The sequence below is a fragment of the Mustela lutreola genome, chromosome 3 (assembly GCF_030435805.1).
Source record: "Mustela lutreola isolate mMusLut2 chromosome 3, mMusLut2.pri, whole genome shotgun sequence".
NCBI classification, from domain to species: Eukaryota; Metazoa; Chordata; class Mammalia; order Carnivora; family Mustelidae; genus Mustela; species Mustela lutreola.
In genome coordinates this window covers 206,513,056-206,530,410 of record NC_081292.1, presented here as the reverse complement: position 1 = coordinate 206,530,410, position 17,355 = coordinate 206,513,056, and the positions used below count along the sequence as shown (strand labels likewise).

The following is a 17,355-nucleotide window of genomic DNA, read 5'->3' as shown; positions in this document are numbered from 1 at the left end:
TAAATAAAAATCTTTAAAAAAAAAAAAAAAAAAGAATGCCTCCTCTTCTCACTTGGGCAATCCACTCCTTCATTTTTGTTTCCTTGGTATTTATGGATTTATTTTTATAAGTAAAGGAGTAATTCTTGCTTTGGGTTTTTGAATTTTGTTGTTTTGCAACATAATTTAGAAATACTGTATTTAGGGCTATGTTATGTCAGCAAAGCATTCTGACTCTGAGAGCTATGGCGCTAGCGCACGAATGAGGTTATTGTCACCAACTCTTCCCGCCACCAAGCTTCCTAACGGAGGAGTCTGCCGCTCCTCCCTCAGTCTGGAGAGACTCTAGGGCACAAAATGCCCTCCCGATGGCCTCGAACCATTTCCAGATGATCCTCTATCAGCCAGGATGAAGAAAAATTTACCGGACCTTATTGTTCATTAAAGTACAATTTTGCAAGTGCTTACATAGAGACACATATTGGCTAACAATAGAGCAAATTACACAGGGTTCATTAACTATCACAAGCCACCTAATTCACAGCTGTCCAATCTGCGAGTTCGGGATGGTGTGGGAATGGCTCCCCTTCTGTCTTTAAGTGCTGCACCTCCTGCCTTCTCTCCTGCTTCTTTCTTTCCTGATCCCAAAATATAAAAGTTATTCATTTGTGGAACCCTTGAGAAATCAACAGAGCAGTTTTTGTTGGTTTAAACTAGGTTAGATTAGATTGGATTAGAAGTCCTCTTTATTTTGGAGAAATCAGTGACTTGCTGGAACAGGTATTCGGGACAAGTGTTGAAGCCTGTGCTAAGGCATGACAAGAACAGAGCCGACTATGTCTGAAGTAAAAAAAAAAGGGGGGGGGCACAGCAGTTCAACTTTATAACTTTATTTTACATTAATTGAAAAGCTCAAGCCTTTAAAAATCTTTAATCTGCTAGTTTGAGAAATCTGGGGCATTCTGAGTGATAATCTCTTTATATTTGTGTATTATTCTTTCTCCTGAAGCAACTTAGCGAAAATCCTTAAAACTATAAGAAAAGTTGCCCAACACAACTTATACGTCGACATCCATCGAATCTTAATTTTAATGATGATATCGTATGTACATACTCTTTGCCAACCCATTACTCTAGAGTTTTGAGATACATAGGCCTGAACTACTTTGTAGTATTTCTTAGTGCAAAGTTGCACAATTCTACTTTGCAGAACATTGGTATGTTTCATATTTGCAAACTTGATTTCCCACTGCAACCTTAGATTTCAGATCACTGCCATTTTTAGTCGTTTCTATAAGGTTAGCCTTTCACTGATTAAACTTAAGTCCAAATAAATTGCATCTGTCACATTTTTTAAATTTAGCATTTCAAAGAAAGCCTATTTTCAAAAGGCTAAAAATTTTATTTTACTCAATGACTATACATATATTTTTCACTTTTTCCAGATCTCTTAATTTTAAAAATACCTAAGAACTGACCTATGAAGTAGCAACCCAGCATTAGCATAAGATAATGATATTTTTGGTTTTTACTTAGATTACTGACAAATATTCTAAATCACTTTAACCTTCAAATTTACTTTTACTATCTCTACTATAAACATGCCTGAATTGGTTTTCCTTTATAAATCCTTGCACAGATATTAGATTCTGACAAAAGAAAGGATATGCTAAAAATGAATACTTGAATTTACAAGTAGAAAATTAACTTCAGAACAAGTTAACTGTTGCCGCCTTATCTCAAGAAGAAAGTAGACAAACAGCATATATTTTAATTCTTGAGAAACTCTTTCAATAAGAAAGAAAGTGCTGGGTAGTCAACATTAGTAAGGCTGCAGTATTTTGAATTTTCCAGAAGCTTATCAGGTACAATATGTTAATTTTTCTAATGGTGTAATGAAGTCTGAAGCTTTCAGGGAGATGTAGCTTTGATAATGGGCTTAAAACAACATTAAGGAGACCCTGATTCCAGGTTCCTTAGCAGCTTCCAAATGCTAAAGGAGAAGGCAGTTTCTTCCTAGGAGGTTGCTGCTCACAGAAAATGTGTTTCCACCCCAAGTGCTGCAGCAGCACGTCTGGCAGCCCCCAGGACTAGTGGGACTCTCTGGTGTGTGGCACAGACGGTGCAGCCCCGGTAATTTGTCTATCTGATATATGTTGCCATTGTATGCCTTTCAGTAGCCACGTATTTCCTCTGGGACATTCCTGGGTGCCTCTCATGTGTGTTGAGCGCAGAGTGATCTTAACTTGTGCTGGCCTGGGGCTCGTAACGTAGGTATTTTGGCTGTGGTGCCAGTTTATATTTCTGTGTATCTCGGTAGGCCGGACTGTGTGAACTGCTAGGACTCCAGCAGTCTTCTACTCTGCGAGAGCTCTCCAGTTGTGGAGTCTGGGTTTTTTTTTTTTTTTTTTTTTTAGTCTACAAATTCTCTTTTGGATAACTCTAATCATCTTGAAAATATAAACCAGTGGTGGATTTATAAGGGGAAAAAGTGAAATATCTTGACACTTTTTACCAAGCTGGTATTTTATATAAATAGCATTATCCTCAGAGCAATGTTTTCTGGTCATAGGGAGTCCTTGGGCTATTCAAGGAAAAAGGACACTTTTAGAAGGAAATATTTTAATACTTTAGCTCTTCTCACCCTGAAAAATCCCCAATTTTGGGGATAAGAATTTGAAAACCTCATATCTGTTCTTACATTTCAATTTTAAGATGCATCCTGATTTTTAAAATGTTAAAATATAAAACTACTGTAGCATAGAATTAAGGAAATACGATTTTATAATCAAGGATTTTCCCATTTTGCTCCCCAACCGCACCATCTGAGCATCTGAGGGCTTGGCCTGAATGTGCACACCCACGGGAAGGTGGTCCTTTTCAAGATGCAGACAGAAGCAGCTGCAAAGACAGGGGCACACCACACTGAAAAATCTACACTGCGCCCATAGTAAAACAGTCCTTTAATTTTAGTTGTGTAATAATTTGACATACCAAGAGCCATTGATTTTTTAAACATTTCTTTTAGTCATATGTTTCCAAAGCTCTTCTAAAAAATGCACTGATATTAAAGTATTACATCTGATGCTAACATAGGTCATTTGGCCTAACTGAACTGAAACTGCATGAATTTTGGCAAGTATGCAACAGATACAAAATGTCTATACTTGACTTAGACTGTGTTGCATTATGATTTGGAATCTTAAAAGTAAAGTTGTCATTTGATACTTTTTAAAAAATTATTATTGTATTATATATAATAATAATCTTAATTTATCCAAGGAAAGGAGAAATTAAAAATTCCTACAATGTTTTTCTTTCAAGATTGGGGGTATAAAAGAAAAATTTAAATTCAATAAACATAAAATTAGGAACTTAGATTTTTCCCCAAATTTTATGTTATGCCATTCTTTCCTGGGCTTCTTCCATTTTTGTTGATCGTTTGTTTTTAAATAATACAACTCCACAAAAGTTTACACCAAATTTTTAAAGTTTTCACATATTTCAAAAGGTATTTTTCATTCTTTCAAAATACACAGGAATCTACTAATTAAACTCAACATTTCATGACCTATTAATTCAGCAGTTATTATAATCCATCTTTAATTGGATTAGCTACAATTACAATTAAATGGCTCTCTGAATCATAAAAGGTTAAATACAAGTCATTTCCCATTTAAAGACTAAAATGTGAGCTGATCATGGTAAGAAAGTAAAGATAAAGATACTTCATCCTAAGCTTAATTGCTAAGCCTTTTCCTCTATTTTTATGAAGTCAACTTCCTCATCTTGTGCTTTTTTTAAATGGTACATAAAACCTTTCAAACAACATACTGTCCAAATACACGGTATCTTCAACCAATTTTTAAAATAATTTATAACTCTTATAATATAACCACTACTTACCTATATGTCAATGTGGAATAAAATAATCCTGTCCCTATATTCCATAGGTTATAGTTTACTTAAATCAAGTGTCATAGTTATACCACTGACGGGAGGGGACAGAAAGATCGAAGGCGGTTGTGGCCAGTTCAGTCCTTGTGAATTTTCCTTTTTCTTTCTTGCTCCTTCCCTGCCCCCTTCTCTTGCTTCCCTACTTACTTCTCCCCACCCCCCCACACGTATACATTTATTATGTCATTTTTTAACACCGAGTTTTTAAAGTTAAAGTTTTTCACCTATTTTCATTAGAAGCAAGCCATTCAAAGGTGAACAATTAACTTTAGATTTATCAAAAGAACATTATGTTCATTATACTTTCATCAAAAAGATAATAACGTTACTGTTTAGAGTCACTAAGTTCAAATAATGTAGAAGCAAAGCCCTAGATTTCCTATGGAGGCACTTTGAAATTAACTCTATCACTTGAGAAAATTTTCAAAGGAGAATAAAAAGGAAAGAAAAAGATGCATAGAAGAAATGATAGAATGTATTGCTACAGCATTATATTTACTTCAATTCCATAAATAGTTAAGGAGAAAGCATACATCAGAAGTCCCTGCTTTACAGAAGTATCTATCAGTCCCTAATCATGCACTGTGCAATGGAGTAGCTCACCAGGAACACAGAGTGTGGCATTTTGTGTTCCGTTGGTGTTCACCAGAGGGAGAGGAGGAGAGACGGCGTCTGATCAAGCTACAGAGCAAAGGATTCGTGAGGGCAAGGACCCCAAGGGGGTATGAAATATGAAAATGGTGTGAATATCAGGCCAAGAGGAAGGAGGATCACAAACAAAGTCCTGTAGGCCGGGATGTCCCAGGAACCATACCTCGTCCCACTGCACTGGAACGTTGGCCATCAAGAAGGGGGTCATGAAATGGAATTCTGGAGAAAAGGGTTGAAGTTACACTATCCAGAGCCTCAAATGCCAGTGTGAAGAGTCCAAAATCAACAACGAATTTTCAGTGAGGAAATGACATAATTAGGGCTGTGTTTTCGGTCAATTTGTAGAGGAACATCAGAGTGAACGAGTCTGGGAGTAGAGGGAGGTGCTGTAGAGTGGTTGTTATTGCCTGAGCAAGACCCGTAGGCGAGAGGGTGCCAAGTTGTTCTTAGGAGGAAATAATCCTGAATGAGTCACTGAACGAAAGGCCTCAGTTACATGCTTATACACCGAGTCTGATGGGTAACGTATTTTTGGAAACACCAGAATTTAACATTAGAAGCTGAATTATCTTACAAGTATCACAATATTTTGGGTGATGCACTTATGTCTATGATGTAGAAGACTTCTTGTTCAAAAGAGGTGAGGCAAGAGGAAAGGTAGGGCCATGCTACTATGTGGTAATAAGACCCGTGTTTTCTACTAGTGCTTAAAACCCGTGATAGACCTGTTAATAGATAATACCTGAACCAGCACAAGTGGTGAAGGGATAATACTCTCCCTTCTCCTTACTCAGAAGGTATGGACGATGCTTAACAACAGTGGTCCTCAAACTTCAGCGGGCGGAAGAATGACCCTGGGGGCTTGTTGAAGGCAGACTGCTGAGATCCATCCCCACAATTTCTGATACGGGCATCAGAATTTACATTTCCAATAACTTCTAATAATATTTCTAATAATAATGCTGATGTTTCATTACAAAGATCATACCAATGTTAAAAAAGGCAACTTATGGGAAATTAAAACACCAGGACATTTGCTAGAAAGCCCTTTCTTCTAATAGAGTACATCAGAAAACTGTGCTGTCTTGCTGAAATAGCATTCCTGAGGTTGAAAACAAAACAATGAAGACAGTTTCTAGTCATGATTTAATTTTTACCAGCAATGAAGAGCTTAGTCCTGAATCTAAAATAGTGGAAACTTTTAGAGAAAGCATACATGATGTTTTAGTAATTGAGAAATGGCTACTAAGCATATTCTAATTCTTAGGAAATTATATAAAAAAAACAATTTAAGAAGAAATAGCTATTATAGTCTGCCTGGGGGTTCCATGGCCAGAAAATTTAAAGGAGGTAGAAAATAAAAATTTAAAATCTGATAATACAATCACAAAATGATACTGATGAGGAAAATAAAGAATCAGTATCCAAGGAAACCAGAGCAGTTGCTCAGGGCTCCCTTTCTGATGAGCTCCCATTTAAGTGAGACATGTATAAAATATGAAGGGGAGAACATATAGCCAAAGATGAATATGAAAGAGAAGGAACAATTTTGAGAATCAGACCAAGAAGCTAAAACATCTGATACTTCTTACCTGTGCTAAGTACATTAAAGAGTTTTCTCTTAACTGTGCATAAAATATGTGTATATAAGAGATAAATACAGGATCAGACTAAAAATATTTCTTAAATGATGGATACAATCACTGCTTATGAAAAATGATAAACTGTTAAGTGTGACAAAATGGTGGTTTGCTTCAATTTCCCTCCACCGGGAGAATTATCTTCACATTAGGAATGATAGCATCCTAAAGAGGTAATTGAAACACAAAATAAAAGCAAAGGTTATGAGAGCATTTAGCCTCTTTAAGTGAATGTTCAAGTCCAGATTCAGATGAATTTCATTTGAAAGGTTGTGAAACAAATCGCTCGGAGTTATCACTAGGAAATGGTGGTCAATGGAGGAAATCCGCTAAGATTAGAGGGGAGCAAATAATCCAATTTTCAAAAATGGGCAGAAGTCAAAGTATGAAATTCACAGAGTTTTCACATAATTACTAAAGCTAAAAAATTCATAAATTGTTGTCATACGAATAGTTGGGACGTCTAGTGAGTGGAGAACATGGAAATGGGATGAATGAATAAACATGTAAATAAACAACACCAAGAATGCACTTAGACTAAGGCACACCAGAACAACTGTATTTCATGGGATTTCTATTAGACTCTAAAACACATAAAAGAAATTTCATGATGGCCCTGCAGCTATGACGGAGAATGGACCACCCACGCTAGACCATTTCCGTGAATGTGTTTCTGCAGAAGAGCTCTCCTTAGAGACTCTCATTACGAATCAGAAGAATGGACTTAGAGAGCAGAGCCCTTAGCTCTGCTCCATTCAGTTAAACTGTGTTCTATCAATTCCTTGCTGAAAACTAAGTGGTGTCCTTATCAAATATTTGGTTGACTCAAAGCTAGGGAAACTACTATCTTTGACACCAGAAACAGGATATAAATCAGTCTCAACAGGCTAAAGAGATGAGTTAAAACCAACATAATGGGGTTTAACTGGGATACACGGAAAATCCTAGATTTGTGTTGGCATAGCAATTATGCATGTTGAAGACGGAAGATCTTTTCTCAACAGCAATGCGGGTGACAATGACGTCAGAGCTTTCATCAACTACAAAGTTACTGAGACAACATACGTTGAAGGGCTTTATGATGCCTGGCAGATAGCAGGCACTCCCTGTATGGTTTTTTGTTGAATCTCACTGCGAGGCAACCCCATGATTTGGTCGCTGAAGCTGTCCATTGAATTGCAGGAGTGAAGGGTCCACACGGAGGGAGAGATCTTCTCGTGCATCCTGGACTGGTCAAATCCTTCACAGAGAATTTTGCACAATAATGAGCAATTGCACATTAAAAGATGTAAACTGATAAAATAGGTAACATTTTGGAAGGGGTGGCTGAAGTGTTATATTAGGAAAACAGAATGTGGGAGTAAAGGGTGGGCGAGGTTTAACAGGAGAGAAAAATGACCAGGATAAGCAGCATATTAATATTTAAAGGGTTTCCACGTGGAAGAGACAAAAATTTCAATATTCAAATTTTACAGGAAAAGCTGAGGGCAAGGTAAAAAGAGAAAAATATTTCAGTTCAAAACAAGAAAGACTGTCTAATGATGTCAATTTTCCAACAAGGAAAAATACTATGTAATGAGGTAATGCGATTCCACGAGTTTCAGCCAGAGGCTTGGCAGTGGGGAAGGTGTAGAGGGGGGATTTGTAAATTGATTTCGGAATCTGGTCTTAATGGCTCCCATGGTTTCTACCAATCAATTCAAGAAATACTTACTGAACATTTCTTATGTGGAAGGCAACCTCCCCCTTTTGCAAGTATACAAAAGTGAATGGGATAGAAACTCTGCTAAGCATATCTGTGATCCTGTAATAGAGCTGAGGTGTGTGACTTCATTAATTTTGAGGCAGTAATACTTAGAGATAAGTGACTTGAAAACCGCACAGTGCTCTGAAAGTAGAGAAGGGGAAGTAGTGTAGAAATATTTCACTGAACTCGGCCCCAAGGATATGCAAGGTTTTTATAAACTATAATTCGTGAGGGAAAGAGGTCGTAAAATAACTTAAAATAGATGGAAAATTATTGTAAAGATATCAACCTGAGAGAGAGACTAAAGAGAAAGCTGTTTAGTTTGGATAAAGCAGGATGGTAAGAAGGGAAAGAATGAAAGATAAGGTCAGACAGGCCCTGAGAGCTATGTCCTGTCTTCCAGAAGCAGGAAGAATCCACTACCATGTTGGAGCTGGAATTATCGTGACTGGAACTGGCGTATGTGGACAAGTTGAACACAACAGGTGCATTCGGAATAAAGGTGTCCAAAATAGAGGCGACTAAAGATATTTGTGTTTATCAAATATCATCTCTATTCTAGGGCACTAAGTAAGATCCTTTATATAAAGACATCTCACTTAGTCCTCAAAAGCTTGTATGAGCAAATATAACTGCAAGAATGGTACGGAACCGAGTGTATGTTATCACACTATGGTAATAGGAACCAGAAGCACAGCTGTCACATCAGGCAATGCTGTCTTCTCAGGAAACAGAAACAAGCAATCATTACGACACTTGTGAAACACCCTCTTTGGGGAGTCAAAAGCGAAAAGAAAGGGGTTCATAGATGTTCTCACTACATCTAGGATCAAAATATTATATTTAGAATCTTATATGAGAATGTATGTATGCAAATTTAAACTTTAAACATGATCTAAATGTTGGGTAGCATGAGTTGGCCGTAGATAGACCGAAAACTTGGGCTTTCCTAGAAACAATGAACTTAATCTGACATATAGAGCTCACTTAGAATGTTCTACTTCTCAGGGAGCCAAATAAGGTAAGCTTTGGTTTAAAATCATATATACTTTACATGGGGCGCCTGGGTGGCTCAGTGGGTTAAGCCTCCGCTTCTGGCTCAGGTCATGATCTCAGGGTCTTGAGATCGAGCCCCACATCAGGCTCTCTGCTCGGCAGGGAGCCTGCTTCCTCCTCTCTCTCTCTGTTTCTCTCTCTCTCTGCCTGCCTCTCTGCCTAATTGTGATCTCTCTCTGTCAAATAAATAAATAAAATCTTTAAAAAAAAATCATATATACTTTACAACACTGAAGATAGCACATTTTCATTTTTTTGTATTCTAAAGCCAAGAATGAGTGAGTTTACATTAATTTGTATCGCAAAGATATTGGCTCCCTGCTATCACTGAGGCAAAATTTCTGTCTGACAAATAATAAAAATAACAAATAATAAAATAATAACAAATAATAAAAGTAACAATTAGTAAATACTTCGAAGAGCATCTATTTAAACTTCTGTTGTGAACCACAAATGATTGATAACAACAACAACAAAAAATCCACAGTCTGGAGTGCAAGAACTAATTAATATATAGAGTTTATCTGGTGTGCATCTGAGAACCAGTGGCCTTTAGAAATGCACACTTATGCCTACAGACTGAAACAGTTATCATTTATTAGAAGCCCGCACTGACAAAACACAGTGGGCTATTTCATATTCATAAAACTATGGCTGAGAAAATGGAACAAGATTCCAACCAACAAATTCCCTATCAGATGTTGACCTATTATTATTATTAGCATTATTATTTTATTACCTGTTATTTAGGACAACTGTACATGAAGACCCCTGAGAAGGGCACAGACCAGTCACGGACACCTGTTCATCTGTGGCCCATTACACAATTTCAGTGTTTTTCATTATTTGCCCACATTCAAAAATTAGGTTTTGAATAAAAACCTAGGTCTCCAGCTTCCCAAGAAAAATCAGAGCTAGCAGGGGTGCCTGGGTTAAGGGCTCAGTGGGTTAAGCATCCGCCTTCAGCTCAGGTCATGATCCCAAGGTCCTGGGATTGAGCCCGGTGTAAGGCTTCCTGCTTTTCCTGACCCTCTACCTGCTGCCCCCCCTGCTTGTTTGGTCTCTCTCTCTGTCAAATAAATAAATAAAATCTTTAAAAAAAAGTCCAAGCTAGCTAGCATGTATGGGCACAAATTCATATGGAACACCTGTTAGAGAAATTAACTTACTCATTTGGACAAGGCGTGGTCTCTAGTTCAGGTGTGCTTTCCTAATCTCTTCCTCTTTTTGCCTTTTTAAAAAACACCTATAGTATTCATTTACTTGCCTGATCTATTTCTCAAATACTTTTTTTTTTCTCTTACATTAGCGGCTAAGTTGGGCGTTTGAAAGATGCTCAAACTCCATCTGAAGGTGTGGTCTAGTGCTCAGTGTTATAGCAATTTTTTACACATCAGAAGACTTCTGTTGTATGTGGCTACTACATTCACTTTGGCTTATTCTGTTCCTATTAAAGAGTGCAAAAAGTAACAAAAATTTAGACTTTTTTAAATAAGTGTACTTATATATTTATTTATGCAAACTCACATGAGAAAATTAAAGTCATCAGTGAATAACTACACTTTACTGTATTATCTGTGAACATCAGTGACAAAATTTGCCTAATTTACATTTATTGCAAATATGGTATTTACTCATTTTTTTAATATCACGGGTGGCTAGACATTCACATAATAAATATGCTTTTACCTTGCATCAGTTGAACTTCAAGAAAAATTAATTACATTCATCATTTCCTGATTTATTTCTTCTTGTAATTTAAGTATATCCATGACAATGACAATTTTTTGCTAATTTCTGAGTAGTAAATGCATTTTCCTGTCATATTCTCTGCATTTTTCAAATCTTTTGTTTGAAGGACATAAAAAACATCTATAGTCTCTTCTTAGTGATTTTTTTTTAATAGTCACCCTTAATTTAGAATGAATGATCATACGTGCATTACAAGTGTTTACTTCTCTTGAGTTCTTCATAATATCCTGTCCATAGCTGAGCCGGTCTGAATTCCATTTAAACATTTATTAGTTATGTGTTTATATAAGCAGTTACATTAAAAAATAACACTGCCTGACTTACTGGGTTATTTTGAAACTTCAAGTGATATAGAAACCCAAAACTATAGGGACGCCTGAGTGGCTCAGTTGGTTGGACGACTGCCTTCGGCTCAGGTCATGATCCCGGAGTCCTGGGATCGAGTCCTGCATCGGGCTCCCAGCTCCATGGGGAGTCTGCTTCTCCCTCTGACCTTCTCCTCACTCATGCTCTCTCTCAAATAAATAAATAAATAATCTTTAAAAAAATTATAAACACTGTTATTTGGTATGAAAAACATAGAATTCCTGTATGTTTTAAAGTTCTGTTCCAGTGTACTGAGGAGAACAAAGAAAACAGATTCAAGGCTTGTGCTCCTTCCCGGATTGTCAGCATCCTCATCACTTTCCTCATGCTCTGATGTCATTTGTTAATTATCACTTGGGAAAACGTCCCCTCCCTTTTCTTTATTTTGTTTTAAGTTTTTAAAGATTTCCTTATTTGTTTTAGAGAAGGAGAGCGCGCGTGCACCTGCCCATGGGACAGCGGGACCTGCAGAGGGAGAGGGAAAGCCAGTGTACGCAGACTCCCTGCTGAGCAGGGAGCCGACCGGGGCTGCATCTCACAACCCTGAGATCATGACCGGAGCCGACACCGAGAGTCAGAAGCCTGACTGACTGAGCCACCCAGGAGCCCCAACCCTCCTTTTTATAAAAAAAATACATCTTAATAAAGATTAGCATGAAAAATTAATTTTTCCTAATTGTCAAAGGTGAATGATAGTAAGATAATGGTATATATATAAAACAGAGAATAAATAAGTAGATTTATTTTATAAAATTGACTCTCCACATGTCCATCTTTCCATTCCCACCCATTTGGGTTCCTCCGAGGACCCCACTGTCTTTGTTCACTAGCCGTGGAACAGAGACGGAGGCGGAGGCCACTGTCAGCGGCTGCGCACCCCTCCCGCAGCCGGCGATATCTGCACTGGACTGCTCCCCATACTTCTTTACTCTGATTCTGTCCTCTGTTGTGTAAACAACCGTTAGGTGGTTAAATCCACGTGTGCACGCGTGTGTACTCCAAGGCTGGTTTCCCACTTGGAGATTCATTCCAGAGTGAGGGAAAGTGAATGCAGCAGGTTAAACGGGTTCTTTAAATGTAATAAGGTCAAATGCAGCATTGCTTTGCTTTCATTCAGTTTTTATGTTACCTATTCAAAGAGAAAATAGTGTTTTTGTGCATGTTGCAAATAGGTGGTTTAACATGTATAGTTTCTCTATTAAATATCATATTCACTTGTGGGGTTATTTCCAACTTGACTTTCTGAAGTCTTACACTTACACTGGTGTAAAGATTAAAGTAATTAAAGGCCAAATAATGCTTAATTTAAGATTTAGAAATTTCCTGGAATTTCCAAAAAAATACAAATTTTAATGAGTTAAAGCAATAACCTACATAAATCATCATTATGAGTTGACATACTTGAAACAAATGGATATTATTTTCTGGACTACATTTCTTTAAATATTGTATTTATTTATTTGAAGGGGGAGGGGCAAAGGGACAGGGAGAGAGAGTCTTAAGCAAGACCCCACCCCACTAAGCTTAGAGCCCAACGCCCAGGGTCTATCTCAGGACCCTGAGATCACGAACTGAGCCGAAACCATGAGTTGAACACTTAACCAACTGTGCCATCCAGGCACCCCAGAAAAACATTTTTAACAGAACAAAACCCATTTTCTAAGGATGTAAATGTATATGTTAAATAGTATTAGGCATAGTACATAGAATATTAAATTATTTAACAATATTTAGCATTATCATCATTTAATACAAGGGATCTGAGTTTGTATTTTTTTCAAGTTACCAATGTATTTTAATTTAACCAACAATTTTCATTAAAAAGTGTATAATTATGTATCTATGATTCTGCTTGTGTATTCTATAAAATACCTATAGAATGTCCTCTATTTTCATTGTACAAATGAACCTTTAAATATATATGCATTTTTACTATAAAATATTTGTCTGAAAAGGGAAACAATAACCCATAGTACCAACTTTTAAGATAATTTTATTTAAAATGAGATATTTATTTTTAAATGAACTTGATAGGAACATTCTTAAAAGTCTATATTATGCTAGGAATCAGAACAATTCCAATTAATAATACTTTATTATTTTTATTTATTTCTTTTTCTTTAATTTTTTTACTGATTAAATGATTTATTGTGAAAAGAAATACATATTCCTGGGTGGTTAGCTGGAAAGAAACCTGTATTTGTGGCTTTAACATAGTTATTCTTTAAAGTAGTAAAATAACACTTGCTTCTTTATACATTTTTTTAATGATCCTTTTTTAAAAATTTTATTTTTTCAGTGTTCCAAGATTCATTGTTTATGCACCACACCCAGTGCTCCACGCACTACGAGCCATCCCTAATACCCACCACCAGGCTAACTCATCCCCCCGCCCCTCCAAAACCCTCAGTTTGTTTCTCAGAGTCCACAGTCTCTCATGGTTCGTCTCCCCCTGCTGATTTCCTCCAACTCACTTCTCCCCTCTTTCACGCAATGTAATTTAATATTTTTAAAGTACTTTGTCCACTCATCTTATGTTATCTTTTGGGGGATATCTCTTATATATAATTGAAAAACTATAGGAGATTTTTATATGAAGAACAGAATATTAGCTAAGGTCAGATTCTAGACACGATTTGCTCACGTTCACTCCCTAACTTGGCCAATTACCAGATGTACAATCTTGGAAAATTCTTTTATGCCTGTTATTGTCTGTTTTAGAGTTGCTGCAATGATTAAATGTTTTATTTTAACTAGAGGACTTGTAACAGAGCAGGGTATACAAGGGCCATGTTCATGTGTCCTATTACGTCAGTGTTGCACCTCTAAAGACTGGAATCCTTCTGAAGAAGAAAGCAACTAAAAAGTAATTCCGTGGTAAGTGAATCGGTCAGGTGAAAAGCCCTCACATCCAATGTAGCAGGTGAGTGACATAAAGTATGTTTGCTTTTGTGTTTACTATCTGGAGACATCCAGAAGAATGAGCTCATGAAGGCAAGATGTAAAAATAACCATAAAGAATCTTTGTAAAAATGTAAATGTCACACAAGACAATATAACTGAACCCTTGCCATTTTACAAGGTGCCATCCTGATAGCAACTATGGAAAATTTAAAAAAATTATTTCTAGGAAAAACTAAATTATTGTCAGAAGGTAGGCTACTGGCCAATAAAAATATTGTGAAGAAAAAAAAAATAGCAGAAACTACAGGTTTGGTTTTTAAAGAGTCTGACATTTGACATATTGTTTTTTTGAATTGGGTTAGATTACAACATTACAGGGAGTGGTGGACAGGGGAAGGAGTATGAGAACAAGAAAAATTAATGGCCTAAAAATATTTTAATTAATTTTCCACATTGACTTTCCTTAAGTGATAATTATGTTAGATTTTTAGAGTCAGATGCCGGCGTTCTCTCTGCAGCCGATTTGCAAGCTCTTCTCCCGAGTGTCTGCTTAGTCGTGTGGACTGTTACATTTCTGATTCATTGAGAGAATGTGAATATCCTATTTTCTGAATTTGTAAGCTTTATAGAGTCCCATAGTGACAGCCTGTAATTTGTGTGTGTGTCTGTCTGTGTAAATTATTTTCCAATTGCACATTTTCTAGCAACTCTTCCAAATAAAAAAAAAAATCTTCCAATAAAGTATTGGATAACACTGATTAGAGAAACTTGGATAAGACCACCCAGTGTCATATGAATGGTTTGGTGATTACCCTTTAACTCCTCTTTCCCTATTTATGGGCTAGTGAAAGCTAAGCAGTGTTGACGCCCTATGAGGCTGCATGGGAATTTTTTATTTGGAAAGCTCAAAGGAAGAACTTTAATCACAATAAAGAAAACATAAGCATTTCAGTTTTAATTCTCAGGACCTAACATGAAGGTTTTATTTTTAACCAGAGTAATGTATTAAGAGACATCATTAAGATACTATGGGGATATAATGATCACTATTGGATTTCACTTTAGGCTACTGCTTTTGGGGGCCACCCTTCATCTTCAAGATAACTTTAAGATTTCTCTTTCTAACATCACTGGCATCAATGGTCACAGAAACAAGCAGGAACCCTTGTATATATATATTGAAAATGTGCACTGATATCTAACAGCATGAGGAAGGCAAATTATAGTGAGTACATGTATATTCAGGTATACCCTGTGGGCTCGAAGTAGCATACAGTAGTTGAAAAGGCTTGTAATGACAACGCACTGCTTCCTTCATGTTTCGACTAACATTAAAGAGAACTAATATACAATCGTGCTTCCATCTCGACATTTCAATTAACCCTTCTCTCTCATTATAACCAATTCCAACCACTTGACTGAGATCCAATGGAAGCATTTTTGGGGACTTCCAGAACCACAGCCATCAGATACTGAATGTCTACTGTTTTTCAAGCAGTAAGCAGTTCGCTCTTTTTGCCTTACATCCCCAAGGTGCGCATAAATAGATAGAGTACTGTATTAACGCCTGTTTCACAAAAGCGCTTCAGTTGTGATGCACACTTTTAATATAATAAACTGACTGCATTATGAAAAAAATTCCAGAACAAATAAACTGGTAAAAATTCATTGGTAATGCCTGTTCCTCAATTAAGGAAAGTCTGTCTATCGCTTAGGAGAATTGCTTGTGATGAGCGGAAACTCCCTCAGGTTTCCCACAATCGCTGCAGCTACGGATAGAGTTATCGGCTGGGCTATATTTCAAAGACAAGTTCCACTGACCTTTTTGTTCCTTTCATCAGCCATGACACTTTGGGTCAGTCAAAAAGAAAAAACAACAACAACAAAAAAACACCTGATTTTTAAGATCCTGTTACAATTCCATTTGGAAAAGCAGCCATGTTACTTGGCCAAATATACCTTCTATTCTGAGGAGAAAGTGCTCGATCTGAAAGGTTTCAGTTTTTACTCTAATATGAATGTCATAGAAGGGGAAGCCGAGGTTATCGGAAATTACAATCGTAGACTCGATCGACAGTCCACGGAGAAACTTGAGATTTCGGTTCCCCTAGGTTTCTGTTTCCTCGCCTTGTCCTTCTTCCCACCCTTGACGTGTTACCGAATTTTGACAACGGAAGAACATCTCTAGATACTGATGACTCTGCCCGTGATCTCCTTGCCTGTGTGGGGCCCTGTGGTAAGTCACTGACTCTCCGAGGAGCCTTTAAAAAGGCCGTTTACTCTTCATGATTATTAAAGAATGCTGCCGTGACTGAGTGGTCTGAGGAAGTCCAAACGGCCAAAGGACACATTTTAAATTTGTCTTGTTCCAAGGTATTACAGAGTAAAAGCATGATGCGAAATTAATCTCGTCGGCAAGAGAATGCAGGGTCCACACAGCGTGTGCCGGCTGCCTCTGGAATAAAAACACTGCACTTGTCTAGACTTTATTTATGACCCGTTTTTGGCATAACTAGTCGTTACTGCTGAAAGCCAAATTAGAGCAGCCTTGTGTAACAGATTACCTCAAAAGAAGACAAATTTCTAGAGTGGAATTTTTTTTTTAATTTCAAACAAATATATTTTTAGAATATCTTCTATGTCCAGGAGGTCCCTAAGTCCCACAGCATTTTCAGTTTTTTTTTAGAACAACAAGAAAACCACAAAGAGAAAAGAGAAGGAACAAGAGAATGGCTTATTTTTTTTCTCCCGTTTCCCCACAATCACAATCCACCAATCACTTTGTGACTATAATTTTCAGGCCTTTAATTCTGCCTTCACATCCTGTTTATTGTCCAGTGGGTTTGGGGGCTGTGCTTCGTGTGTAGGGCCTCGAGAGGAAGGGAGCTGCGTTTCAGGACGGCGTTCAGGGAGAGCTTCTCCAGAAGTACCTGTAAGTCTGATGAGTGAGTTTCAGCCTCACGTCAACGTTTTTTTTCTTTTTGCAATTTGATTTGCACAAAAAGCAAGCAGTGATCTTCTGCCTCCAAAAATCTGTCTGAGCGGGTGTGTATAGAAGAGCAAGAGAGACGCACGCAGTGAAGGGAGATGAGGAGGAGATGAGGAGGAGATGAGGAGGAAGTGAGGAGGAAGTGAGGAGGACGTGAGGAGGACATGAGGAGGAGATGAGGAGGAGGAAGTGGAGAAAAAGCGCACGCCACGCTTGTTCCATCTTGCAAGCTTCATTCGGGCCTTTTCTCTCTCAGGAAGCCGCGCCGCGTAAACACCCTCCTGGACTGTTTAGCATTTTAAGAAATGGAGCTT

The 17,355-nt window shown here is 37.4% G+C and overlaps 1 protein-coding gene across 1 annotated transcript in view; it reads right to left on the bottom strand.

Annotated features, from left to right (window-relative positions):
- The window catches only part of TMEFF2 (transmembrane protein with EGF like and two follistatin like domains 2), a 227,958-nt gene that overhangs the window by 163,959 nt on the left and 46,644 nt on the right, over positions 1 to 17,355 (bottom strand). The gene's annotated exons all lie outside the window — the stretch shown is intronic.